Source organism: Lithobates pipiens, unplaced genomic scaffold (genome assembly GCF_037356315.1).
Source record: "Lithobates pipiens isolate NorthernLeopardFrog02 unplaced genomic scaffold, aLitPip1_a1.2 Scaffold_17, whole genome shotgun sequence".
In the NCBI taxonomy this organism is placed as follows: Eukaryota; Metazoa; Chordata; class Amphibia; order Anura; family Ranidae; genus Lithobates; species Lithobates pipiens.
In genome coordinates, this window is record NW_027507755.1 from 14,327,503 (window position 1) to 14,340,800 (window position 13,298).

Sequence of the window (13,298 nt, forward strand, 5' to 3'; positions counted from 1 at the left end):
GATAAGCAAGAGGCAAGCAGAATTCAAAGCAAGGCTGGGGTTAGAGTAGGTAGCATTCAAGCTCAATTAGAGCGAGCCGGGTCAATCACAGGAATGAAGAACAGGAACACAGGAAGAGCTGCAGATCAGACAACAACCAACTAGCACAGATGCTGCACTTATATAGGCCATTTAGCACCAGTATCGGTGGTGAATGAGTGCACGCCTGCGCATGTGCATATGGGCGCACCTGTGCACCGCAAGACAAGCACCCGCAGGCCTGCTCCTGTGGCTGTGCATCTGCATGTGCATTGGAGCTTCACTTACACTATAGCTTCATGATGTGCCTGTGTTGGAGCCAGTGGTCACTGGTGTTTTTTTTGGGGGAGGGCAAACGATCCAGCCGGTCAAGTCATGGAGGTCACAGTTGGCACCCCCCCGGGTCGGTCAGTCAGTAGGGGCCCTGCATTTACCCCATCTCGCAGGCAGCGCTCCGGGCGGCAGACAGCATTGGCTTCTCTCCGGGCTGTTCTTCTCGGCTGCTTCCTCGTTTCCCCTGTGTATCCTCCCTCCTCCTCCTGGCGGCCAATCCGATCGGATCTCCTTTTGGCCAATTGAGTGACGGGTCTCACGACCCACTTCTTGATTGGCTGGGAGGAGAATCAGTCTTACTGTAGCGAATATTAATTTGCTATTGTCACACAACTGGCAGTGCTCTGTGCACCGAGCCCATCCTTTTTTGAAGCCTATCAGAGCCTCTAGCTCTAATCACGTGCTTCAAACCCCCCCCCCCCCCCATTGAAATCCATGTGTCCAGTACCCTGCATGTATCATCAGGGGGCCAGAGGTTTGGATGAGGGGTGGCGCCTGTGCTCCCCTAATGAACGGGCCGCCAATAGATAGTCTACTTACATAGCAATAAGGACTTTACCTTCTGCCTCATTTAAAAGTTACTTTGCCCATAATAGGTAAAGTGACAGTTTTTTTATTTTATTTACTGTGGTTTATGTAAAGCCGCGTACACACGGGCGGACTGTATGGCCTACTTAGTCCGTCATACAATCCGACGGACAGTTGGTCATACTTTCGAATGAACGGACTTGACCACACACACCACTTTTTGAGCGGACTAATACGGCGTACTAAGTCCGCCATACTATCCGCCCTACTTTTGAAATGAACGGACTCGCCCACACACGCAGAGGAAAGTCCGCTCATTTCGAGCGCGTCTCCAGGTAGGCGGGGCCCGCGAAGGAGACGTCGCTGACCCCGCCGCCTGGAATGGACTTAAAGGGGAACCCCAACGCCGAAAAAAATCGACGTGGGGGTCCCCCCCAAGTCCACAACAGACCCTTGTCCGAGCACGCTACCCGGCCGGCCAGGAAAGGGGGGCGAGCGAGTGCCCCCCTCCTGAGCCGTACCAGGCCGCGTGCCCTCAACATGGGGGGGTGCCTTGGGGAAGGGGGGCCCCGCGGCCCCCCACCCCAAAGCACCTTGTCCCCATGTTGATGAGGACAGGGGCCTCTTCCCGACAACCCTGGCCGTTGGTTGTCGGGGTCTGCGGGCGGGGGGCTTATCGGAAACCGGGAGCCCCCTTTAATAAGGGGGCCCCCGGATACCGGCCCCCCACCCTATGTGAATGAGTATGGGGTACAATGTACCCCTACCCATTCGCCTGTAAAATAAAAGTACAAAAAAAACCACAACACACGAGATAAAATACTTTATTGCACAGCTCCGGGGGTCTTCTGTCTTCGGGGGTCTTCTCGCCGGACTCCTCCGCTATCTTCTTGTAGCTCTTTTGCTAGCGGAGGAGTCCGGCTTTCTTCCTCGCCGCCGGCCTCTTCTCCCGACTTCGGGGGTCTTGTCCCCCTCTTCGGTTCTTCTGCTGGGCCATCGCGCCTTCTTATAGCTCTTTTACAGGCGGTGGCCCGGTATTCTGTCGCTGCCGTCGCCGCCGCCTTCCGTTCTTCTTCTTCTTCTTCTTCTCCAGGAGATGTTGCCTCGACGATCTCTCCGGCCGGAATGCCAGGGACGCACTGCGCGGCCACTTATATAGGGACAAGGGGCGGTGTCACATGGCTTTATGTCACATGGGTTGGTGTCACATGGTGACCCCGCCCCCTTACGATGTCATAGTCCCCATGTGACATCAACCCATGTGACCAACCCATGTGACATAAAGCCATGTGACACCGCCCCTTGTCCCTATATAAGTGCGTCCCTGGCATTCCAGCCGGAGAGATCGTCGAGGCAACATCTCCTGGAGAAGAAGAAGAAGAAGAAGAAGAACGGAAGGCGGCGGCGATGGTGGCGACGGCGGTGACAGAAGACCGGGCCACCGCCTGTAAAAGAGCTATAAGAAGGCGCGGTGGCCCGGCAGAAGAACCGAAGAGGGGGACAAGACCCCCGAAGTCGGGAGAAGAGGAAGAAAGCCGGACTCCTCCGCTAGCAAAAGAGCTACAAGAAGATAGCGGAGGAGTCCGGCGAGAAGACCCCCGAAGACGGAAGACCCTCGGAGCTGTGCAATAAAGTATTTTATCTCGTGTGTTGTGTTTTTTTTGTACTTTTATTTTACAGGTGAATGGGTAGGGGTACATTGTACCCCATACTCATTCACATAGGGTGGGGGGCCGGTATCCGGGGGCCCCCTTATTAAAGGGGGCTCCCGGATTCCGATAAGCCCCCCGCCCGCAGACCCCGACAACCAGCGGCCAGGGTTGTCGGGAAGAGGCCCTTGTCCTCATCAACATGGGGACAAGGCACCCCCCCATGTTGAGGGCACGCGGCCTGGTACGGCTCAGGAGGGGGAGCGCTCGCTCGCCCCCCTTTCCTGGCCGGCCGGGTAGCGTGCTCGGACAAGGGTCTGTTGTGGACTTGGGGGGGACCCCCACGCCGATTTTTTTCGGCGTTGGGGTTCCCCTTTAAGTCCATTCCAGGCGGCGGGGTCAGCGACGTCTCCTTCGCGGGCCCCGCCTACCTGGAGACGCGCTCGAAATGAGCGGACTTTCCTCCGCGTGTGTGGGCGAGTCCGTTCATTTCAAAAGTAGGGCGGATAGTATGGCGGACTTAGTACGCCGTATTAGTCCGCTCAAAAAGTGGTGTGTGTGGTCAAGTCCGTTCATTCGAAAGTATGACGGACTGTCCGTCGGATTGTATGACGGACTAAGTAGGCCATACAGTCTGTCCGTGTGTACGCAGCTTTAGTCCGCCAGACTGCACGCTGAAAAAGTCCGCTGAAGCCCACACACGAGCGGACTGTCCGCTGAAATGTGTTTCGGCGGACTAAGTAGGCCATACAATCCGCCCGTGTGTACGCGGCTTAAGAGTATTTAAAGGAAAACTGACGTTTTCTTTTTTTTATGCAAACACTCTATAAATATTATGGCAAAAACAGTACATGCATGCATGCATTCTTGCAAATCGGTGTTGTTCTCAATAGGTTTCCCACATACTATGCAGGCATAGCTGCAGAACCTGGGATTCTCTATGACCTCTTGGATTTAGCTATTTAAGCTACACAGCTTATGTCAGCCTTTCTCAACATGTTTACTCCAGAAGAACCCTTGAAATAACTTTCAAGTTTTAGAGAACCCCTGCTAAAATTAATTCTTCAGAGGTCAGTGTGTAAGCGGGTTGAACATAGTCACGCGAGGGTATGAGCTTTCCCAGTTCTTTGGTCTTTTGGCAGGTTTTTGCTTTTGGTTCAACCCACTGATCCTTTGATATAAAAGAGGGACAGTGATCTCATAAGAGTTCCCCTGGTAGAGAACCTCAGGAGTTGAGGGGTTAGAGAGAGAGAAACCTGGTGCCTGTAAGTGAGAGAGATGGAGAACGGTACCTGTGAGGAGCAGGAGAATGTACTTCATTACTACATGGAGGTAAAGTCATTAGAACTTGGGGTTCACCCTGAAGACAACAGCTGCTGTTGAATGTTGGACTTTGTAACACCTTTTGTACTTTTCCAAGTAAAGTTTTGAAACCTTAATCCTGCAGGGTCTTAAGTTACTAAAAGAGGTGTACTCACCATCCCATGGTTCAGGTCACTAGGGTACTTGTGGTGTGAAGACATCAGTATAGAAATGAGGCAGTGTGGAGACACAAGTGGTTACCTAGGTTAACGGAAGTTTCACAAGCAGCCTGCTGGTAGCATGTGCCTGCCAAAGTTGGAATCGTCTCTAGCAGCAAGGGAGACATTGTCAGCACTTCCTCCAACAGCAGTCCATCGTCCAGAACAATGGGAGCAGATTTTCTTCAGAGGTTCCCATCCTGTACAGAGGTACAGAAGTTCAAAAGTTAAGTACACATGTGGAGCCCGCACAGGGTGCATATTAAGGTGCACTCTGCTACTGAGGAATGGTAGTGGAAAACGCTGGAGCATAGCCCAGAACAACCCAATCCGGGGTAGGCCTGTTATGTGACCCTTTCTGGGTGCTCAACCAGGAGGGAATCATGGAAGATGTGACTACCACCACAGGACCCCCCCCCCCCTTTACAAGTGCAAGAATGCCCCTTACATTGGTAGTCAATGGAAATGTTCCCTCTAAGTGATGGTACCGGCCTTAAAAAATCATTGGGTTCATGCTGCTGGCTCTGCCATGTGGTGTTGAATCCAGAACTATGCAGGCACCATCAGATAAGAGGTAATTTTCCCACAGCTCAAAGAACCCCTAGCAACCTCTGGAGGGACCCTGGTTAAGAATTGCTGACTTATATCATCATGCTCCTAAGAAGTGAAGGCCATCACTGCACAGAACAATGTGTCTTATAATGCCCTGCATTCCTTCTTCTCATTTGATTAACAGAGAAGGGCAAAGGGAGAATAAGGTGGCTATACAACTGTTACTTGGCCAGTTACTGCCAAATTATGAAATTGGCTCAAACAGATAACTTCCTGTGAGTGAATGATTAGAGCACTTCCCTCAGTTATCTTTCCTAGCAGAGAAAGGATAACCAGTTAAGTTGCCCAAACATGTTAGAAGAGGGCCTTAACCAGATCATCGAATCACTCAGATGGATGAATCTGCAGTGCCAGCCTATTTTATTTTGAAAGCGGGCTTTGAGAATACCCGAACAATGTCTGCATCTGGTTGGAAAGGTGGGAATTCTTTCCATTGGCCACAATTATAGGGAACATTCTTCCCAGTTACAATCACTCCAATGTACTGTAAGCTGTGGATATTGTAGGGTTTCCCTGAAGATAATTCAAGTTTTCAAAAGGCTGAGAAAAGCTGTTATAGGTAAACAAGATTTAACTGCCTCCATATGTGATTCTTCTTCTCATCTTAAGACCTTACAAAGCTGTGTCTAGGGTAGTTGAGCTACAAATCTGCAGGCACAAGTTAGGCTGAACAAGTGGTTTAGCAATACAGGCTACAACCCCAATGACTTTTGAGTAAGGCCCCCATATGCTTTTTCTTAAGCCTGCAGTATATACTGTGTAACAAAACACAGTATATACTCATGCTGGAAAAAGTAACTGGAGTGCAAGACTCTTCTCCATGAGTCTGCTACAGTTGGTCATGGTATGGGATTTCACACATCCAAGCACTTCACTCCATGTACTTGTTCTAGCACCATTCAGCTCATACCCTCTGCCCATTGGTAAATGTGGTTCACTATGGGGGAAGAGAGGGCAGAACCCCAGTGCAAACATCCATTTGCAGTAGCAGGGCTCTGACAAGGGGTGGGCAGGGGGGATGGCTGCTCTAGGCACTGTGGTATCCTGTGAGATGGTGGGGGGCACTGCAAAGAGATAGAGGGGAGCAGATTTGTGTTGGCAGGGGAGATTTTGGGGGCGACAGGCGATAAATTTTGTTCTAGGAGGGAACATTGGGGGGTATGTTAAAATGGTGATTGAGTGCCATTTGTGTTGGGAGAGGGGATGAGGGAAGAAGATTTGTACTAGGAAGGTGGATTGGAGAGAATTTGTGTTGTGAGGGGGGGATTTGGAGTGGGGGGAGAAGATGTGTACTTGGAGGGGAAATTTCAGGGGTAGGTTTGTGCTAGGAGGAATGATTTTATCTGGGAGGGAGCATTTGTGCAAGAGGGGGGCAGATATGTGGTGGGATTTTTGCTGACACATAATGCTCATACATCTTGGGGAGCGCAGTTTGGCATTTTCACCCTGGGCTGTAGATGACCTTGTCTTGCCACTGTGCAGCAGTCCCTGTTCCACTATGTTAAACTTCAAATCACAATTCAAGATAAGATTATATGCATTTTAGGCTCATTATCCTACAAATATGCAGGAAAATCCAAATGGGGTATAGCACTCACCCACACAATGCCGACTGATTGTGTCCCAGGTTCTTTTCCCTCCCCCTAGCAGCAGCCAGGCAAACAACAACATTCACTCTTTTGGGTCAAATAAGCTGTCTAGGGGTTCCCTTTTTCAAGTTTATTGCAAAATAACTTATTTGGGCTTTAGGATGCTGTGAGATACTCCAGAACACTGAACAGTAAATAAAGGACACTCTTCCCAAGATAGCTACTTTTCAGAATTATTGAGCAGCAGGACATGATTTAGACAGCACTGTGACACCATAATTAATCTTCCAGGCCAGGCAAGCCTTAATGCTAGTGCACCATGGGTTGACAGTAGCCACAGTCACTAGGATCCCCCTCTCAGGTCTCTACTCACAGTGTCCCTGGGATTTGAACCTCCAGGCTGGATCATTTTTGAAATACCTCTTTTAATTCTATAGGAACTTGCAACAGAATAGCCCCCCCACCCCACCTCAGCTATGCACATTTGAACCTTGATGAGACTAGCAGAATCTTCAGCTGGACTGCCCATGGGGAAGAGCGCTGCTTTCTCAGGCTCCAGAATATTTATACACACTTCCAGCCACCATCTGGGCACCTTGCTCCAGAGATTGACTGGAGTTGCGTAAATATTTAAACTGCTCATCTGATTCCCCCACCCACTTGAGTCTTGTAGACTGCCGAAGGCAGGGAGAAACAATCAAACTTGCATCCTGCAGAGCCCAGAGCAGACCAAAGCAATGTGCTGCTCTACTGAGTACAGCGAAGCACAAAAACAAAATTTTACTAATACCTACTAGCTGCCTATCCAGGGGAGTGCTACAGAAGTGAGATTTTTTTTTCTCACCTATTTATGCTGGGTTCTTTCAATATTTTGTTTGTAAATCAGATGCTAGAGTAGGAAAAGTGTGCATACAGGGAATATGGAATGTACAGTGGAAATTAATAAAGAGAGAGAATTTGTTTTATCAACATTGCTTTTCACAACCTCACTTTCCACAGAGGGGCTCCAGCCTACCCTTCAGTCTCGCACAGTTGAACAGCATCATCTCCTGTATTGAAATGTCTTTATTTGATTTGATTGCACACTTTGAGCTTCTCACATTATGCATTAGAACCTGCAGTAAAACAGATAGAGCTTGCCTCATCATCTAGCCCTTTCCACCCGGTCTGAATGCCCCTTTCATTCATTGGATTTCAGTTTTTTTTTTTTTATTATGGAGGCTCAGCATCACATCTGTTACCCAGCACAGTGGCATTGGTTGCTGTTAGAACACAATAGCTATGGTGGGAGATTCGCCCATCCATGCTGTATAGTGTCCAGGGAGGAATCTATTAGATTAGGCCCAGAAAGTATAATTAAATGGTGTTTTTCTCTATCTGTTGAATTCATGGTGCCAATGGTAGACCAGGGCCTTAGTAAAAATACCTCTTTCTGTACCGTACTTGCACATTTTCATTTCCTGCCCATGTAGAGTTAGCACAAAGTTATTTGACCTTTTATTAGCAAGTTATTGACTTCACTGTGTAATAGGACTTGGTGCACTTTCATAAAATGGCACTGTTTACACCAGTCTCCTGGATGATGATCCCATTATACTGCAAATATAATTATATGAGTTTGATTTAATTATGTATAAAAATCATTCAGGGTTACTAGGGTCAGGACACAAATACAGAGTTACTAAGCAGTTTCAATACTGAAAAAGCAAGAAGACAAATTTAAAGCAAACCCGTTATTTTTCTACACTGTCTGTATTAGAAGCACTGTTTATAACAATGGTGAAGATGAAATGCAAATACTCAGAGGGGCCTGCATATTAAGCAGCCAATCACCAGGCCCGAACACTGTCACATGTGTGGGGGCACAGTGACATCATCTATTTGGACACTAGAGCTTACCCAGGGTGGATGCTTCCAGCAGGGAGGTTGTGAAGGATCACAAATGTCTGTGTATGTCTTTGGGGGGGGGGGGGTAAGCTAGCAGACACTGTTATGTCCCATACACACGATTAGAAAATCCGTCAGAAAAAACTTGGATGTTTTTTCCGACGGAATTCCGCTCAAGCTTGGCTTGCATACACACGGTCACACAAATGTTCTCGGAACTTTCGACTGCTAAGAACGCGGTGACGTACAACACTAGAAAATTAAGTTCAATGCTTCCGAGCATGCGTCAAATTGTTTCCGCGCATGCGTGATTTTTTTTGTGCATCCAAATTGCATACAGATGAACGCAATTTTGGATAGTAACTTTTTCCGACCAAAATTTAGAGAACCTGCTCTCAATCTTTTTCTGGCTGGAATTCCGCCAGCAAAAGTCCAATGGAGCATACACATGGCTCATACAAAATAAGCATATAATTTCTGACCAAAAAGCTCACATCCGACTTTTGCTGGCAGAATTTCTGTTCGTGTGTATGGGGCATAACTTTGCCACATGAATGAGCACAGTGAGCAGGGTTTTTTTTAAATTAATAAAGGCATGTATCTTCTGATTGGTATGTGAGGTTACCTCTTGAGGTCTGGTCAGTGTTGACCGGGGCCAATACCAGTTTCAATTGCATGGCCAATACTCTTAATGAATGAGAACTGTGAAAGTGTTTTTTATTAAGTGCTTCTATCCTCTGATTGGTGTGTGAGGTGGCATATAACATTGATGGACCAGTGGAGATGAGGAAGGGGGATCAGCATGGGCTGAGCCAGAGTTAGACTTTTCTGGTTCAAGCTGAGCTTAGTTTTAATGTATCTGTGTTGCTCTTGCAGAAACCCTCAGCTAGATGCTTGCTTTTCATTTATGCAATTGAACTTATTCTGTCAAGTCCAGTGGTCTCCAAACTGCTGCCCTTTGCTGGCCTTTATCCAACCCTTGGGGCACTATTCCTGTCAATGATATGAGGCACCATTCTCCCTACTGACACCAACAGCGGGGCATAATTCCTACCACTGACTCTAATGATGGGACACTATCCCTCCCACTAATATCACTGATAGGGCATTATTCATCTAACTGATACCAATGATGGGGCACTATTCCTCCCACTAATACCAATGATGGGACACTATTCCTCCCACTAATACCAATGATGGGGCACTATTCCTCCCACTGATATCAATGATGTGGCACTATTCCTCCCACTAATATCACTGATAGGGCATTATTCATCTCACTGATACCAATGATGGGGCACTATTCCTCCCACTAATACCAATGATGGGGCACTATTCCTCCCACTGATACCAATGATGGGGCACTATTCCTAAAAACATTAAAAATGACATAAAGGCATACAGTAACTTACAAAAGTGAGTAGACCCCTCACATTTTTGGAAATATTTTATTACAGCTTTTCATGTGACAACACTGAAGAAATGACATTTTGCTACTATGTAAAGTAGTGAGTGTACTGTTTGTATAACAGTGTAAATTTTCTGTCCCCTCAAAATAACGCAACACACAGCCATTATTATCTAAACTGCTGGCAACAAAATTGAATATACCCCTAAGTGAAAATGTCCAAATTGGGCCCAATTAGCCATTTTACCTCCCTGGTGTCATGTGACGCGTTAGTGTTACAAGGTCTCAGGTGTGAATGGGGAGCAGATGTGTTAAATTTGGTGTTATTGCTCTCACTCTCTCATACTGGTCACTGGAAGTTCAACATGGCACCTCATGGCAAAGAACTCTCTGAGGATCTTAAAAAAATAATTGTTTCTCTAGATAAAGATGGCCTAGGCTATAAGAAGATTGCCAAGACCCTGAAACTGAGCTGCAGCATGGTGGTCAAGACCATACAGCTGTTTAACAGAAAAGGTTCCAGTCAGAACAGGCCTTGCCGTGGTCAACCAAAGAAGTTGAGTACACGTGTTAAGCGTCATATATCCAGAGGTTGTCTTTGAGAAATAGACAAATGAGTGCTGGCAGCAGTGCTGCAGAGGTTGAAGAGGTGGGGGGTTAGCCTGTCAGTGCTCAGACCATACACCTCACACTGCATCAAATTGGTCTGCATGGTTGTCGTCCCAGAAGGAAGCCTCTTCTAAAAATGATGCACAAGAAAGCTCACAGACATTTTGCTGAAGACAAGCAGACTAAGGACACGGATTACTGGAACCATGTCCTGTGGTCTGATGAGACCAAGGTAAACTTATTTGGTTCAGATGGTGTCAAGCGTGTGTGGTGGCAACCAGGTGAGGAGTACAAAGACAAGTATCTTGCCTACAGTCAAGCATGGTGGTGGGAGTGTCATGGTCTGGGGCTGTATGAGTCTTGCCGACACTGGGGAGTTCATTGAAGGAACCATGAATGCCAACATGTACTGTGACATACTGAAGCAGAGAGTAATCCCCTCCCTTCAGAGACTGGGCCACAGGGCAGTATTCCAACATGATAACGACACCAAACACACCTCCAAGATGACTATTGCCTTGCTAAAGAAGCTGAGAGTAAAGGTAATGGACTGGTCAAGCATGTCTCCAGACCTAAACCCTATTGAGCATCTGTGGGGTATCCTCAATCCGAAGGTGGAGGACAACAAGGTCTCTAACATCCACCAGCTCTGTGATGTCGTAGTGGAGAAGTGGAAGAGGACGCCAGTGGCAACCTGTGAAGCTCTGGTGAGCTCCATGCCCAAAAGGGTTAAGGCAGTGCTGGAAAATAATGGTGGCAACACAAAATATTGACACTTTGGGCCCAATTTGGACATTTTCACTTAGGGGTATACTCACTTTTGTTGCTAGCGGTTTAGACATTAATGGCTGTGTGTTGAGTTGTTTTGAGGGGACAGCAAATTTACACTGTTATACAAGTTGTACACTCACTACTTTACATTGTAGCAAAGTGTAATTTCTTCACTGTTGTCACATGAAAAGATATAATAAAATATTTAGAAAAATGTGAGGGGTGTACTCACTTTTGTGAGATACTGTATACATATGGTCTGCAGTAGTGTATCTAGTATTTAGCCAGAAAGACGACTCATACTCCCAACATTTTGAGATGGCAATGAGGGACGTCTACTATCAAATGTATGTAGGCATAAGACACGTTCCCTGCCAGGAAAATTAACCCCAAAGAAAGATTAATCCACAAGTGCTTTTTTTTTACCACTACTATTCCTTTATATTGGCTTTTAAAATGTACAAATGCAGCAATTTAGAAATTGGATGCAAGGTTTAGTACTGGAAAACACTTTTTGAAAGCTAAAAAGTGCATTTTATATACAGCTATATAGATCAGACCAAAATGAGGGATAAATGAGGAGGAAAAAGGGACAGGGAGACATGGCTCCAAATTAGAGAAGTCCCTCGAAATCAGGAACAGTCCCTCCAAATCAGGGACATTTGGAAGGTATGCAATCTGTAAGTGAATACTTACAGATACAGTATCAAAGAAACACATGAAAAGAAAAGCATGAATAAAAGGGCCCTGCTCAAGGGGTTTATGATCTAAGAGGAGGAGGGTGGTACTAAAATAATAGCTGCTGGGAATTACCTGATATGGAGCTGGCTGAAGTAACATTTTAGGTGTAGGCTTCCCGGAATAGAAGAGTTTTTGGGGATCACCTAGTGGTGGACAGGGTAGGAGCTGGCTGGACATATTTGGGTGGGAAGTTCTAGAGGTTCTGGAGCGGTCCTGATGTTGAGCGTAGGAGGAGGTAACAAGGGAGCTGGAAATCAGGATGTCTTAGAAGGAGCGGAGTTGACAATTTAAGTGATATCTCAAAATCGAAAGGCTAATCCAAGTATCTCAAACTAAGGTTTCTAAATGGGAAAAGTTTATTCAGGTACAGTCTTAGGGCCACAGCTTTAGTAAACTCCACCCTGTTGCTGTCCTGAGGTGGGTATCTATTAAGAGACAGATGTAGAGTATTGTGGGCATTTAAAAGATGAACCTAGATCTATATTTTTCTTTTCTTTTTTTGGGGGGGAAAAAGCCTCTAAAAAAAAATTGACCAATAACGTGCAGCCAAGTTTGACTAGATTCTAAAGTTTTTGGCAACCATTGTTTTATTCTCTCCTTTTTAACCACTTCCCGACCAGCGCACGACGATGTACGTCGACAGAATGGCACGGGCAGGCATATTGGCGTACAGGTACGTCCAATATTCAATGCCGCCCTGCCATCGGGAGCGCGCCGCCGGCGGAGCGCTCCCGCGCTGGTCGGGACCCCCGTGAGTCCGGTCGCGGGACCCGTGGACTCGATCGCCGCGGGCATCCCTGCGATTGTCTCACGGAGCGACCGAATGGAGGAAATGCTGTGTAAATAACATTTCTCCATTCTGCCTAGCAACTAGTGATGCTGATCTCTGCTCCATGTGATTGGAGCAGAGATCAGTGTTCACTAAATGAAAGCCCAACCCCCCCACAGTTAGTAACACACCCCTAGGAACACTTAACCCCTACACTGCCACCCACTGGTTAACCCTTTCACTGCCAGTGTCATTTACACAGGAATCACTGCATTTATATAGCAGTGATTACTGTATAAATGACAATGGTCCCAAAAATGTGTCAAAAATGTCAGATGGGTCCCCCACAATGTCGCAGTCACAATAAAAATCGCTGATCGCCGCCATTACTAGTAAAAAAAAAATAATAATAAAAAATTATTAATAAAAATGCTATAAAACTATCCCTATTTTGTAAACGCTATAACTTTTGCGCAAACCAATCAATAATAGCTTATTGCGATTTTTTTTACCAAAAATATGTAAAAGAATACGTATCGGCCTAAACTGAGGGAAAAAAATGTTTTTTATATATTTTTGGGGGATATTTATTATAACAAAAAGTAAAAAATAATGCGTTTTTTTCAAAATTGTCGCTCTATTTTTGGTTATAGCGCAAAAAATAAAAACCGCAGGGGTGATCAAATACCACCAAAAGAAAGCTCTATTTGTGCGAAAAAAAGGACGTCAATTTTGTTTGGGAGCCACGTCGCACGACCGCGCAATTGTCAGTTAAAGCGACGCAGTGCCGAATCGCAAAAAGGGGTCTGGTCTTTGACCAGCAAATTGGTCCGGTCTGCAAGTGGTTAATATTTTTTTTGTACC